The sequence below is a fragment of the Apaloderma vittatum genome, unplaced genomic scaffold (genome assembly GCF_000703405.1).
Source record: "Apaloderma vittatum isolate BGI_N311 unplaced genomic scaffold, ASM70340v1 scaffold1873, whole genome shotgun sequence".
NCBI lineage: Eukaryota > Metazoa > Chordata > Aves > Trogoniformes > Trogonidae > Apaloderma > Apaloderma vittatum.
The window spans coordinates 17212-32509 of NW_009707313.1; positions in this window are offsets into that span (position 1 = coordinate 17212).

Below are 15298 nucleotides of genomic sequence, written 5' to 3' on the forward strand. Positions count from 1 at the left end.
AAGTTCTAAACAGAATTTTCTCTCGTGATTTAGGCTATTCTTCTGTCCTTTGAAGTTCCACAACACAAAGGAGGGAAAAGCTGCAATTCATATTAAAGCTCTTTGACTTCCTTTATTCTCTGGATAGAGGTGCTTTTAAGGTGTGTAATTTACTTTGTGTTTGTTTTCTGTCAGTTTGTAAGAAAGAGGACTAGTACAGCAGAAATACAAACTTTTCAGAAGTAATTAATAAAAATTTCATAAGGAGGAGGTATTAACAAATACCTGTCAGTGTTTTGGGCAAACAAAGTATGTTGCATACAATTAAATTTCAACAGAATTTAGTAAGCTGAGAGTTGTAGGAAACTAATTGTAATTTTGCTTTTAACCTTCAGGATGAGGATGGAGCTTCATTAAATTTACCAAAACATGGATTTTCTTGTAGTGAGGAGTATAAAATGTTGATTACTAAGCAAAGCCACATCTGTGACTGTTTTTTCCATGAAAGTTTATAGAGATGTCCAAATTAAAGTTTGTAAATCTACCCTCTTTCAGTTTGAAACTGTTACCCCTCATGTTATCACTATACTCCCTGATAAAGAGTCCCTCCCTTTCTCCCGTCCTTTCTTGTAGGCCACCTTGAAGTTCTGGAAGACCACTATAAGGTCTCCCTGGAGGCTTTTCCAGGCTGGATGACCCCCACTCAATCAGCCTGTCCTCTCAGGGGATGTGTTCCAGCCCCCTCATCAACTTTGAGGCACTCCTCTGGAATCACTCCAACTGGTCCATGTGCCTCTTGTGCCTCTGGGGACCCCAGAGCTGAATGCAGTGCTGTGGGTGGGGTGTCATGAGAGCAGAGTAGAGGGAGAGAATCACCTCCCTTGACCTGTGGCCACGCTTCTCTTCATGCAGCCCAGAACATGGTTGGCATTCTTGGCTGCAAGTGCACGTTGCTGGCTAACGATCGGTTTTTCATCCTCTAACACCCCAGGTTCTTCTCTGCAGGGCTGCTCTCAAATCTATGCATCCCCCAGCCTGTACTGATGCTTGGGATTGCCCTGACCCATGTGCATGACCTCGCGTTTGGCCTTGTTGAACTTTGTGAGGTTTGCATGGGCCCACTTCTCAAGCCTATGTAGGTCTTTTTGGATGGCATCCCTTCCCTCCAGTGTGTTGACTGCACCACACAGCTTGGTGTCGTCAGCAAACTTTCTGCAGGTGCACTTGATCCCACTCTCCATGTCACCGACAAGCATGTTAAACAGCACTGATCCCAGTACTGCCCCCTGGGGAACAGCACTCGTCATGGGTCTCCACTTGGACATCGAACCATTCACTGCAACTCTTTGCAACCATCTAGCCGATTCCATATCCACTGAGTGATCCATCCATCAAATCTGCATTTCTTCAGTTTAGAGAAAACAATGTCGTGTGGGACAGTGCCAAGTGGTTTGCTCAAGTCCAGATAGATGATGTCAGTTGCTCTTCATTTACCCACCAATGCTGCAATCCCATCATAGAAGGCCACCAAATTTGTCAGACACAATTCACCCTTAGTAAAGCCATGTTGGTTGTCACCAGTCATCTCATTTTCTCTGTGCCCTAACGTAGTTTCCAGGAGGATCCACTCCGTGATCCTGCCTCCTAGATCTTCCTTTTCCCCCCTTTTGCAGAATGGGGTTATGTTTCCCATTTTCCAGTCAGCAGGTCTAGTGGCAGTTGTCTTTGCCCATGGTGGAGGGGTTGGAACAAGATGATCTTTAAGGTCCATTCTGACTCAAACCATTCTATGTTTCTGTATCTGAACTGATAGCTGAAGCAGATATTTGTAACATGCATTGCTGGACCTGCTATTTTTATGTTTTGTCCAGTGTGAGTGAGTTACAAGAACCTTGGTATTTCATTTTTCTGTGGGACAGTGACTCACTTCATACAATGCTGCAGTGTTTTGTGTGCTGCAAAGTATCCTTTCAATTCAAGCGTACACTTCAAAATAGTAATTGCAAAGTTATCCTGATAGGTATTTCTTCTTTTTTCTTTTTATGCAGAGTATTTCAATGTAAGCTACTCTTTCTCTTGAAAACTGTTAGGTTTGGTATTTTATATTAGTGTTATTGGTATTCCTGGTCTCTGTGGTCTTCAGCCTTCAGATGCAGTTATTCGAGTATTCATCTTTATTTCATACCATATCCACTCAGGTGACATCCACAGTGGTTTATATGGTTATTTTTGCTCTGCCTTACAATTGAATTGAAGCTTTACAGTTCAGGCTTACAATGTTGCCATGTGGAGACTTTTCACATCGTGATCTCTGTCAGAATGCTCTACCTGATATTTCATCTTGCCTAATAGAAATTTTTTTCCCTTTAGTTCTAGTTGCATCTTGCCACTATGATTTTCTATCTCTCTGTTGTGTTACTTACACACTACTTTGTCAGATTTATACAGCACTAGGTTTTTAACCTTTTTCTGTAAATGGATGCCACTGTTCATATAATAAATTACTATCTTTAACACTGTGACAGAACTGTAGGTTCCTGGGTTTTGTGATCCCTGTTTCAGTCTCCCAGGGGCCATCTCCACATAACATTCATACTTAAGATATCAAAAACTATTTCACACCATTTATGGAAAGTGAGATCATGTTTTGTTCTCAGCCATGCACTGGACTTGGCTCCAAGACAGAACATGCCCAGTGCTGTTTCAGTTCTTTCTTGATTGCTTCATAAGGTGATGTATTGCATAGACATAATTCTTTCAAGGGTGTTCTGGTTCGACTTAAATATTGTTTTTAATTGGTCAGCTGAGTTGTTTGTACTTCAAATGGACCATGAGTTCACAATCCGACTATGACTGTGGTGTAGGTGTTGTCTTCATGGGTCACATTTTGCTCAGTGCCTTTTGTAAGGACCTTATCCACTCTGAGGAGTATTATCTTGCTTGTATTATCTCAGTGAGATAGCGTTATGGAAAAATGCCATATCTACATCTCTTGGCCTCACAGCAGTAAGAAGAGGGAGCTGAACTTGGAAAGTAACTTCTGTAATAGGGAGCACATTACTATTTAACTCAGGGAGCCATGGAATTCTTCAGTGAGGTTCTCCAGGCCTTGCTCCTATCAGCACATTTGGTAGCAGTGTACGTCAGTGTCCCATAGAACAGTCCTCTGAACAAAATGTGAGGAGAAAAAGCACAGTTGCACAAAGTCATTTCCCCAGGCTCTAGGCTGAAAGAGGTGACTGCTTGAGCAAGGGTGTTTGACCAGATGGCCTCCAGATATCCCATCCAACCTCACCCGTTCTGTGATGCTGTGAATGCTGGCAGTTCCAGTTTGGCATAGTTTGAATGAGCAAGTGATTTAACACTTAAGACAGAGAAATTACTTACCAGTCGTAGGAGTTCATTGAGGTGCCTGGTCTTCATGTGTCCATCTTCCTCAGAGTTATGTGGATTTTGCAGAGGTGCACGAAGCATGATGAAAGGTGGGGAGTAAACACATCCAGTACAGTTATTGTACAGATAAAATCTTCTCCATTGTCTGATGGTGTGAATATCTGTGTGGACTATGTATTTCAGAGGCTTCAAGTTACAAGCAAGCAATCCTTTCCCTTTTCAAGACTGGTTTTCTTAGATGTCTTGCATGTACTTCTCTGACCTGTTAGTAGATCTTTTAAAAGGTCATCTTTATGTCCCAATTCTGCATACTTTCTTATTTAAGTATGTGTTGCTATGTATGCGTAATCATTTTTCCATGTCAGAAAAGAGTTTGTTTGTTACCTTAAACCATGTGCCTTTTTTCATAAGTTTAAGGAAGGGGCTAAAAAAGCTCAGGTGGCAGAAACACAAAGCATAAGACTTCTGTATAAAAGCAAAGCGTGGAGTGACCGCTGGATGTCAGTATTCTAACAGGATTCCTCCTCCCGGCACTATGGGGCAAAAAATGCCAACTCTAGCACAAAGGAGAAGTAAAACACTGTTTTCTTTTAAAAACAAGCTGCAGGTGAATCTGTATAACAAACGTATGTTATCACCAAATAAATTTTCTATTGTTTCTACATGTGACTTCTTCTAAGATGACAGGAAAGTAAGTCCATACCATGATAGCGTTTCTCTCTCAGGAGAGAAAAAATGGTAAACATCAAATGCTATGTGCAGCCCCAAACTTTCCAAAAATGTGTTAGGCATTATTTCTGTTGAAGAGCTCTTTGAAGAGGTAATAGGAGGGATCTGGAAGATGTGGACCGGCTGGCAAGTATACACTCCAGGCAACTTCTTGTTGTCTTGCCATGAGTTACCAAGTTGTGATACACAGATTGCTACAGGTACACAAAATATTTCAACATCCAGGAATCGCTGCTGCCACCACCAGTGCTAGCACCTACTGCTCTGGGTGGGAGTTGGCAAAAAAGAAGAGAAAAATGTTTGTGGGCCCCACCTATAAGTCAAAAACCAGTTAATCATGTATGTCCATTTAACAATACCATCTTATCTGTCTGATCTACTTTAAAAGGTTGCACTGCCATGCTACTTATCTTCCAGCCCATTAAAAGGAAATGAAAAAGGTGAGGGCAGAGCCACACAAAGCTGCTGGAGCCTAGGAGGCAGTGGCTGTGGAGGGTGACAGGTGTAAGAGCAATATACAAGCAATCCTCACACATGAAGTGTGTTCTGTCTGCAAGAGCAAGAAGACATTCAAATCGTTACTGACATGTAATTTTTTATTCCTGCCTGGAGAGGCACTTCTTGATGCTTCTACCATATGTCAGGCCAGAGCTGCCTGGTCGATGATAGTTCTTTTCCCATGTTGAGTTATTGCTAGTTAAAGCCATACAGATCTCCTGCTCCTCAACAAAAATATCTGTGGACATACAGCCTTAAAAATCAAATACTTCTGTGAGCCACTGAACTAGTAAGGCTGTGTTACATATGGCTATATAGCTGATTGCCCTAGGGGTTTCTGGTAGATTTTGCAACTTTTTCAACAGGGGAAAATTCACGACTGTCTTGCTCCTGGAAAGACTTTCTGGTGTGTAACACTGGTTAACTTTTAGACAGCTAGACATCATGTTCCTGTGTAATTGATGTTAGTGTTAATTTTTCTTCTATCCAGCTACCTGTATTAATACATCTTATTTAACCACTGCCTTTTTGTGAAAATTTGGTTGATATTTGCCTATGGATCCAAAACAGGATCTCTGTATTGTGCATGCACTCTCTATATTTACATGAATTTTGTTTCTTCTAAAGCAAAACAGGCTTACCAAGTAACTGTATTGTATATGTGTTTTCTGCAATGGCAGTTGTGGGATCATCAAGAAGAGGCATACTGGAGTTACATGATGATGCAACATATCCTAAGTTAGATGATAAGAGGACTTAATATATGAAACCTATATACTTCTCACACCACTCTTTTCTCCATAGCAGTATAAACATTTTTTCCATTTTATTTCAGAGGCTGTCGATCATTGCTATATGGCAATACCAAATTTCAGCTTGGAATTTATGTAGACAAATCAGTATTACAAGCATGTATGAAACTGGAGGGAGGTCATTCCCAAACATAGCATACAAGGGCCAGATTTTCACAAGTACTAAGAACTCACGGGGGAGGTTGGACTAGATGATCTTTAAAGCTCCCTCCTAACTCCAAATTTTCTGTGATTCTGTAAGTAGAGGCTGCAGACATTTGATAAGCAGTACTGCTTGATCAGTATCCAAAAACTACGAACAGAAGGTACAGTTTTTTTAATAGGAAGAGTGTGCCCTGTGCACTCTTGAGTTCAAAAAGGAAAACGTTGTTGGGCAGATGTGAGACAGTATTGCTGCCCAGTGGTACCTCCTGATTTTCTCTTTGCCACTAGAGGTGGCAAAGGCCCTTAGCTGTTGAGAAAGAGAAGAAGCGCGTAGGCAGAAATTGAAATGGCTGGGAGAGGAAAAGTCATGGGTGTAGATTAAGTTTTCTGAGCTGGGCTGTTGAGAGGTATTTGAGTGTTGGTAACAAAAGAAGAAACTGGCATTTGGGCAAAAGTGTCTGGAAGCCTGATTAATGGTAGGTGGCAGGGAGGGAGTGGTATCATTGGGAGTTACTGTACAGGACTCTCAGCTCAGTGATGATCTTTCTTACCTGAAGGCACCTTGTTTCCCAGGTTGAGGGGTTTTTTTTTTCCCTCTGGAATACGAAGGCTCTTTTCTTGCCACAAAACTCTTTCGTTTTGCAGTCTCCTGTGAGTAGATGACAGCATTCCCCAAAACTAAGCAAACTAAGCAGAAACCTCTACTCCAGATTTATGTCTAATTAACGACATTTCTCATTACTTTTCTATCTTTCTTTCCTTCTAAAAAGTGATTATTTTTTGTTCCTTTCTACCTGGTGAAGAAGAAAACTTGAGAATAGCTTTCTTTCAGGAGAAAATCACAACAGGCTGACAAACACCGAGGTCGCGGGTTCGATTCCCGCTCAGTCCCCATGTGTTGCCAGGTCTAGTCGAGAGGTGGTGTCCCTGCCCCAAAACAGGGAGGTTGGACTAGGTGATCTCTAAGGTCCCTTCCAGCCTAGGCCATTCTATGATTCTATGATTCAACCAAGAGGTCTCCTCCATGCTGCCAGCTGTGAAGCAGAGCACAGCCTCTCCTACTCCACTCAGCAGCAACGTGTCAGGCAAGTCTGAAGTCTTCTCCAGGGGGAGCTGGCACTGCAGACTCTCCAAGCAATTGACCTTTGATTAGCCAGCGGCCTGGGCTGAGGTGACACATACCCCCAGGTTACAGGAGCGTGAAAGTCTTGTTGCACATACATCCAGTGGAACCTCTGGCTGTGGGAGCAGCCAACCAGAGGTCCTGGCAGTCTTAACAGAGAGACTGACATTAATTTTGATACTGAGAAATGTCTACTAGGCAAAGAATATTAAAAGTACAAGACAGTACTACATTTCACCAGGTATTTTTTCCCACTTCTTCCAGACAGGCCTGCTCAGGAGATCTCTCAGCCCTTCCTTGGCAACACTTGCACTGTCAATAAGCTCTGAAGCAAAATCCCCACATTTGGTACCAATTATCATTATCCCTGACGAGCCCAGAGCCCCACACAACAGCTCTGTTCTTCCTCACATGCCGGCGCTTGGGGCACTGCCATTTTCTCAACACTCTTTTTTCGGGGAGCTGGCAAAAGATGCTTGTTGCAGAGAGATGACTTGTAGGTGCTTAGGTTGCCCTGACCTGGCTACTCAGGCCTTTATTGAATGGCCTTTTCTCTGCCACTGCTCTTTCTGCCCTCCTTCCGTGCATGAGAAAGTCTTCCAAATATCTTTCCAGCACTTGTTGGGCCTCTGTCACTCTGGCGTGGCCTGTCCTGCTGCCCAAGTGCTCCAGTGCCCAGGCTGCAGGTGCTCCAACACCAGCAGAAAGAGCTGGAATGTGCAAACAGGGAGCAGTTAATATTTTTTCCCCTGACAGTTCCCTTTCATGTGCGCCAAACCAGCCTACGCCACTGTTTTTCTTGAGCCTGACCGCCACTTTCAGCCAAGTGATATTGCTGAGAATCCGGCTGCTTGCTCCCTCAACTGAAAACCCCAGAAAGCCATGGCCCTGAGGCCTCTTGGCCTGCAACCCGAGCGGGTTTGCCTCTTAGAGCATGAATAATTAAAAAGGTTCACAGATTTCTTTCTGTCTGGAAACTGGTCATAAATCGGGGCTTGTCCAGGGGCTGTGAAAACCTGATCCTGGTGTTCTTGAAAGGAGAAGAACCTGTTTTTGTCTTTTAACAGGGGAGCTGTTAGTATCTTTTTTATATGGGCTGATTGGTGCTTGTCTTCACTCCCCAAAGTCTCCGTATTTGGAGTTTCTTTGTGCTCTCCAATTATTTAAAACTGGCTGCCTGCAGTGATGTTGGGTTCATTCCATGCATAAAGTACAGATCTGCGTGCATATACACTCTTGCCTACTGTATGGAAGTCCTTTCCATTTAAAATGTGTTTCTTGCTATGAGTTACATTAACTAGGAAAGCTCACTTTGAAGGGTTGTGTTTCTCTGATATTCTTGTGTTGATTCTTCCCTTGCATGATGTGATTCCTAGGCACAATAATGATGATGATAAATAATGTCAGATTTTGACTCAAGGTAAACTTCTCCTGAGTGCTTGGCCAGCAAAAGCAAATAAATAAGCTGGGCAGGAATTTTTGTTTTGATTTCAGCAAAGCTGAAATAAGGAATTCTAAAACGTTATTTGCTAAGGGAAATGGAAATAGGCCAGATTGAAACAGGAATGGCTATAGCTGTCTGTGTGATCTTAGTTTAAGTGAACTAGAGTTCGAAATAGCAGTTTGAGATAAACCACTGTGTGCTGCCTCCTGCACGCCAGGAGCCTTGTAGATGTTTTTGTTTACCCTTTTTCTGACACCAGTGGGGCTGCACCAGCTGCATATACTTACAAATAAATAGCGGGGCAGGAAAGAAGGTACGGATTTACTCTGCAAGTAGGAGAGAGATAATATGTTGGCTGTGTGTTCTGGTATTTCAGATTTGAGCTTTGACCCCATGAAAATGCTACATCTCTGCTGTGTGATCAGTTATTACAAGAAGGCAATGTCTGGAGCCAGCAACAAGCTAAATCAGTGTTCTTTGTTTGCATATGCAGTAATAACACAAAATAGTCTTCTGCTAAAATATTTTGTCTAGATACAACGTGTGTAATTCAGAGCAGACAGTACCGTAACAAAGATGAGTTATTGATGGCTGCAATATAGCTCTTGGAATGGTGAACACTCTGTAGCAGGAAAGTGTGTGTATGTGTATAAAGCAATTGCATTTTGTAACCAGGCTGTATTCTTCAAGCAGGAAAATTGGAATAGCCTGCAAATGCCTGGTATGTATTAGTTGCTGGAGTAGGTTCTGGGAGTAAATACACTCTTGTTTCTGTTTTACTCATCAGATTCCCAGAAACAGGGAAGCCATTTTCAAAATGATATTGGAAGTTTGCAGGAGTATTGTCAAGTGTATCCTCGCTTTCTATTTCTACAAAATTTGCAAATCTAAGTCATGTTGTTTGTATTAATTCCTGACAGGAACTGAGATATCTTGGCATGTAACACGATTTAATTTCCTTTTTGGTACCTGTAATATAAAGAATTTTATTTTTCTACCTAGCTAGCAAAGCAAAAGTCAACTCTTTTGACGTAGGCTGTGGAAGTTCCTTTCTTTGTACATTTTTTAGTCAGTTTAGAAAGCTTAGTGTGATAGTGCAGAGAATGAAGTGGGAGGGAGGCAAAAGAGAGAGAAAATAAAATTATTGAAAATAATAAGTGGTCGTAGCAGTCATAAGATAAAGTCATAAGATAAGGTCTGAATGCTAAAACTGTATTTACCGGCAATTTCAAATACAAAGGGCCTCTAAACTGACTACTTGTCCTTTTTTTCTTCCTTCTTGCTTTCTGCAGGATGAGGTGGTTTTCGCTTATATAATTTCTGGCTGAATAACTCAAGGTTAATTTTGAAGTGAATTCTTAAAAAGGAACTAATACATGAGGATAAGGATCACAATAGAAGGCGTGATATAATCATATCTATTGTACATACATTTTTTTCTGCATAAATCATTACTGTAACAAATAGATAATTATATTCTATAAGAGCAACAAGCAACTTTAAATATTGCCTCTTGGTTTTAACAGCAGAATTGAGATGTAATTTTCTTTCTGGTGGTTAATAGATTCAGGATCATGCCTGAGCATTTACTTGTAGTAGCCACATGATGGCAATATTGCTAATCTTTAACTTTAATTAGTTTAAACCAGCTTGCTAGCTCTAGTTTTGATTCAGAATAAAGTATGTAATTTTACTAGAATACTGAAGTTCTCTGTTTTTTAGAGGAAATCTTTCTGTCATGATTTGGCTTTGTATGCATGATACCCATTGCATATTTGACCCATATCTACATCCCTGACTTCAGGGGAAAAAGAGTGAACAAAAACACCACTCCATCTGTGACACCATGTAGTGATAAATGTGCTGTACCCTGTGTGTGGGTGATGCTGAGGCTTTGGAAACACGCATTAGCCATACAAAGGGGAGAGTAACAAAAAGAAGAAAGTAAGTATGAAACAAAAATATTTCCTCTGTAGCTGAGAACACAGGATTTTTTACAGGCTATCGTTTCTGATTGGTCCTGTGGTGCAATTAATTTATGAACTGCGTCATAAACTCATTTTTGTCCTCCGTGTTAAAGAACATGCAAAGCTTGGTATGTAACCCCATCAGCTGCCCAGCTTGGGGAGACCTCTGCAATCCTACACAGCCAACTGAAGGGCCAGGGCATGTCCGGCGAAGGACTAACAAATTCAAGCGCCTTTAGAGTTCCCAGCATGAATGGGGGCAATGTGGAAAAGCTAATGGCAGAGGCTTCAGAGAAGGAGTGCGGAAAAAAAACCCAAAAACGAAAAACAGTCGTGACCGGGGAAAGAGGTTTTTGCATGAATGAAGATATGCCTGAGAGCGCATACCAGCACCCAGAGTTGGTTTCTGAAGAAAGGGAGACAGCGAAAGGCAGACTGAGACAGTAGTGGTAACAGTGGGGTAATGGCAGCAGGGATGCATGGAGGTAAACTTGGTTCTGCCTGGGAAACCACGACACTGAAATGAAACTGCTTTATGAGGCACTCTGTGGGTCTCAGCTCAACACAGGCAGATTTTTAACAGGCAGGAGGAGAAAATGTTACTTCCCCCCCCCTTATTTATTTTTCTTTTTTCCCTTTTATGAGCTGCAGTGGAACCTGTAAAAGGATTGTCCCTTGTGAGAACCAAGCAATTTCTGAAATGGTACAGCTATAAAATAGGAGAACAGGATCTGGCACCAGTGAAAGAGCTCAGCTGAGTTTAAGCAAGATCTTCATTAATGTCTTTAGATTCTCGATGTGATAAATATGGGTGAGTTTTGGTGGAGACTGGAGAAAAAAAAATGTGTTCTTTTAGCCAAAGTAACTATCATCTTGACAAATATTTTGCTGGATTGTTATTTGAATGAATATTTAATGTAAAACATGCAACCTGCTCTAATAAGAGCACATTCATAATTTCTAGCAAGCTAGTCCTGTCCAAAATTCAGTTGGCTTTGCTCTGGCTAAGGGATACCTTACGGAGGAAAAGTTGGACTGCAGCTCCATTTGGCTGAAGCACACAGTACAACACGAACAGCTGTGAAAGCCAGATTTACTGCAATAAGTGAGGCTGCTAAAATCCTGACATTACTTTGATTTTTTTTTTTTAAATGAAAAAGGCCAATATAGAGTTTATGACTTTTCATACAGTTATTTATTTTAGGAATAAGAGATCTGCCAAACACAGCAGGTAGTTAATACCCAATTCAGACTGCATTTAAATAGGAAAGGAGCTAATGGCTACATCTTTCGGGACTCCGTGCTTAACCAACAGGGAGCTGTAGATAGCTTTTTCCACATGCGTTCAGATGAAACGTGAGTTGGAGTTGGCTGCCATCAAATATCTTGACATTTGAATCAGATGTAGCATATACTTCAGCTCATCCGCTGCTGAAATACTCCTTTCCTTCAGACATGGAAGATGTAGATGGCATTGAGCTGGAATACAGATCCAACCCCTGCCTCTCTCCCCAAAATGGATGTGTTACCTCTACTCAGAAGTAAGGGTCCTGGTGCTCTGCCACCATCTGCTATCCGAGTTGCACACAGGTGCTTGGTGTCAACTTCAGCCTTCGAGGACATCCCACGCCAGGCAGCAGTTGTTTGTGCTCAGCTCCAGGGGCCCTGTGTTTGGCCCCTGCTGCTGACGGTCAGCTCTGGCATCTCAGGCTGATTTGGGGGATTCCAGGGTTCAGTCACAAACCTGCTTCATCCTGCACCACAGTGGGGTGGGGTTGGGTGTCATTGCTTAGCACTGGACAGGCTGGTCACTTTTTAAAACCTCTCTAGTGAGCTTGTCAGCCTTCATCTAACTCTCCCCTTTTCTCATTACTCATAAAAAAGCAGGGATAACAATCCTCACATCCCTGCTGTGGGTGATCTGAGGCTAAACCCTTCAGTGCTTGTGAGACTGACAGTGATGTGGCCCACATAAATATCCTTGTAAATACCACAGGACAGGATAATACCTTTCATATTCCAAAGTACCTCATACGATTTCCCAGGGGTGATGCGTTAAATGCTGAGTGTACAAATGTAGCAGCCATTAGGCATTAATTAATATAATGCAATAGACATCAAGGCTTAGATGCTAACCCTCTTGTTGGGTAGGATGCTGAAGTTATTTTGCCACTGATCTGACAATTCATTCAACAGGACTTCTTAGGAGACTTTCTAATGTGTGATCACTGTTCATTTCTTGTCTCAGGAGCTCAATCAGACCCAATCAGCAAGATTTTTAGTTCCTTGTCCTCCGTTATAATAATAGTTGTAAATGTCCAAGAGAGGAGCTGAACAGGTCTGGCAAAGTTTTAGGTCCCTTTGTGCATAGAAGTCTTTCAAACATCCCCTCCCTCAATCCAGATATAAGGATGTGGTAGGTAACAGTAAAATTAAGACATATTATCAAGAAGTTTAAGTTATTTTTTTGCAGATATTTATTTATGAAAAGAGAGAGAGATACGTATGGTGTAAAATGTTATGATTATTAACTTGACCTTCTTTGATGTCTTCAGACCTCAGAAGAGAGGATATTTGTAAAAAACACATAAGGAACTTTTTATCCAGATTTCCTTTGGAAATGTCATATCTGCTTATGCTGAGGTTTTTTTCTTGAAGAAAAGCTAAAATCTGTCCAGTTCAATATTCAGTAACTGAATTAAATCTTCAGCTGGCCAGTGCTGATTTGCAATCAAATTAAAATGCAGTGCTGATTAATACATATTTTTTCTGAATGTTTTCTGCACAAAAACACCCTCAGGTTCTGACTTGAAATGTTACTTCTTTCAAGTTTCTTTTTACCCAACCAGCACTGCAAAATGCTTGCCTGTTGTTAATGACAAGAAAAGGAAAGTTACAGTGTTTAGTATGTGGATGCAGAATGGAGGCTTCCCTGGCAAGGAATAAAACGTCAATTCACAAAAGCCAATAAACCCATAAGTTTTTGTCTTCAAAGAGTTTATGACCTAGTTACTGATGCCATAACAATAATGAACCATTACATGGTTAATTAGCTAGGGAATATAAGACTACAGATAAGATACAGAATGAAGGTGGCATTTCATAGTATATTTTTCTTGGAATTGTCTGTTATTCTATAATATTTTTAAATGCAGTAGCAACTTCCTGCAAAGTATTGTATCAGCCCCATGAATTCATCCAGGTCATACATTTTCAACATTTACAGTTTGATATATGGATTTCAACTACAAATGAAGGAACAGATACTAGTATTAAACCTGATGATGTTTGATGCTAAAGATGGATCAAAATAATAGCAGTTAGTAGGTGAAATGAGTTTGCAGCCAGAATGTTAAAAAGCTGTACGAACAGCACAGATCTTTTTTAACTGACCAGTTTTATCCAGCCTGCCAAATCAGTGAAAGAATGTGCAGAGGAGCTAGAGGAATAGAGAGGGAACTAACTGAAAAAATTGCTTTTAAAATCTTTTTTTTTTTTGTGCTTGTCTATGGTACTCATGTTCGGCATTTCCCTTGCACTACCTGACTATAAGTTTGTGTGGTAAAATTAATAGGGCTTTTCTGGTCCTCTGTTTAGTAGATAGTGATACTGTCAGTTAGTGTCTGAGATGCAGAAACGTGAGCTTCATTCTACAGCTCTGAATATTGTGTGAGATAACCCTATAATATCCCAGTGACTCTAAAGCTTAAAATTTAGTTACTTGTCAGGAAGAGCAAGTGGTTGACTTCAAACACAGTGTAGGTGTAAAAGTTTGGGAAATATGAATGTACAACATATAGGCTGCTATTTAGTATTTATAATGTACCTGTTACTATTAGCATATCTATATCATGAACCTCAGGCAGTTCAAATGCATCTTGCTTACAAAGCATCCTACAGACCAGAGGTGGCTGGATAATGATTGACTGTAACAACTGAACTTTGACAAGCAGCTTGCTGAGATACTGCCAGGGACTGAAAGGAATGCTTTTTTTCTCTTCCTCTCAGGAAAAGATGAAGCTCAGTAACAAGAAGATAAAGAACACAGGTAGCCAAAACACATCTTCAGAATATCTTCCAGAAGGAACAGAGGGAACTTTAGACAGGAATAGGGAAAAGGAAGCAGACCTTGCAGCAGATCAGGTCAAGAGAAGTTTCTACAGGACTGGCCATGTTGAGAAAAAGCCTGAGCTGTAGCAAACTAAAAACCAGAAGACTTGTAGTCGCTTTGGGATTCTAGAATAGGATAATTTTAAGCTGTGGGAGCAACCTGAGGTGTCATCACTGAAATCCAGGGACTGGTGATTGCACTGTGTACTCCAGGACTTTGGGAGTGCAGCTAGACACGGGATCTGCATCGCAGTAACACCCCGAGGGATCCCAAACGATGGCCCATGGCTGGATGCTCCCCAGGCTCCAGAGGCTGGATGGCCTGAGAAGTGCACAGAGCTTCACTGCATAGGTAAGGTGAATGGCATTTCTGGTGGGGCATCCATCAGGTAATGGTGCCAATTGTCATGTGTGAATGTGGATCCAGAAGCATGGTGTTTGTTACGTGTTTAAGTCACTAAAGGAACACTTTTGGCTTACAGGGATCGGAAATACCTTTTCCTCACTCCCATTTTTCCGCTGCGGCAAAGTAATGATTTTCCCTCGTTGTAGAGGAAACAAATATCAATTCCATAAAATTGTAGGAAACACTAACAATTGTAAAACTGACTCACTGAGCTGGCAATGCTCAAGGCAGGGAAAATATTTTACTGAACTGTCCCGGTTTCCAGGTTCTGCCTCTTCAGTTTTCTTCCAAGAGAGAGGGGACTTAAGATGATCTAACTTCACATGTGTGGTGTAAACCAAATCTGACATTGCTCTTTTTGATCTTTACAGTATAACTGATTCTGTAAACAGAATGTTGAAATAAAGGTATTTTCTGTGTTCTTTTTAAAAATACATATTAAAGATAGGAAGCTGGGAGAGATAAAATAAACCTTAACTGTTAAAATAAAACTTTCAACATGAGTGCTCTTACTTGCTGTCTTGGAGACAGCTTCACTGTTGGCATTTAACTTTGAGTAGTTAATCAACAAAGAGAATGGGAAAGTATGCAGCTAAAGGTTTACATGAGTCATTACATCCCTTCTATACATGTTTGTAATGACAATGTTCTTTAAATTTCTCAGAGAAAGCCGATTTCAGATTAACTGTAAAC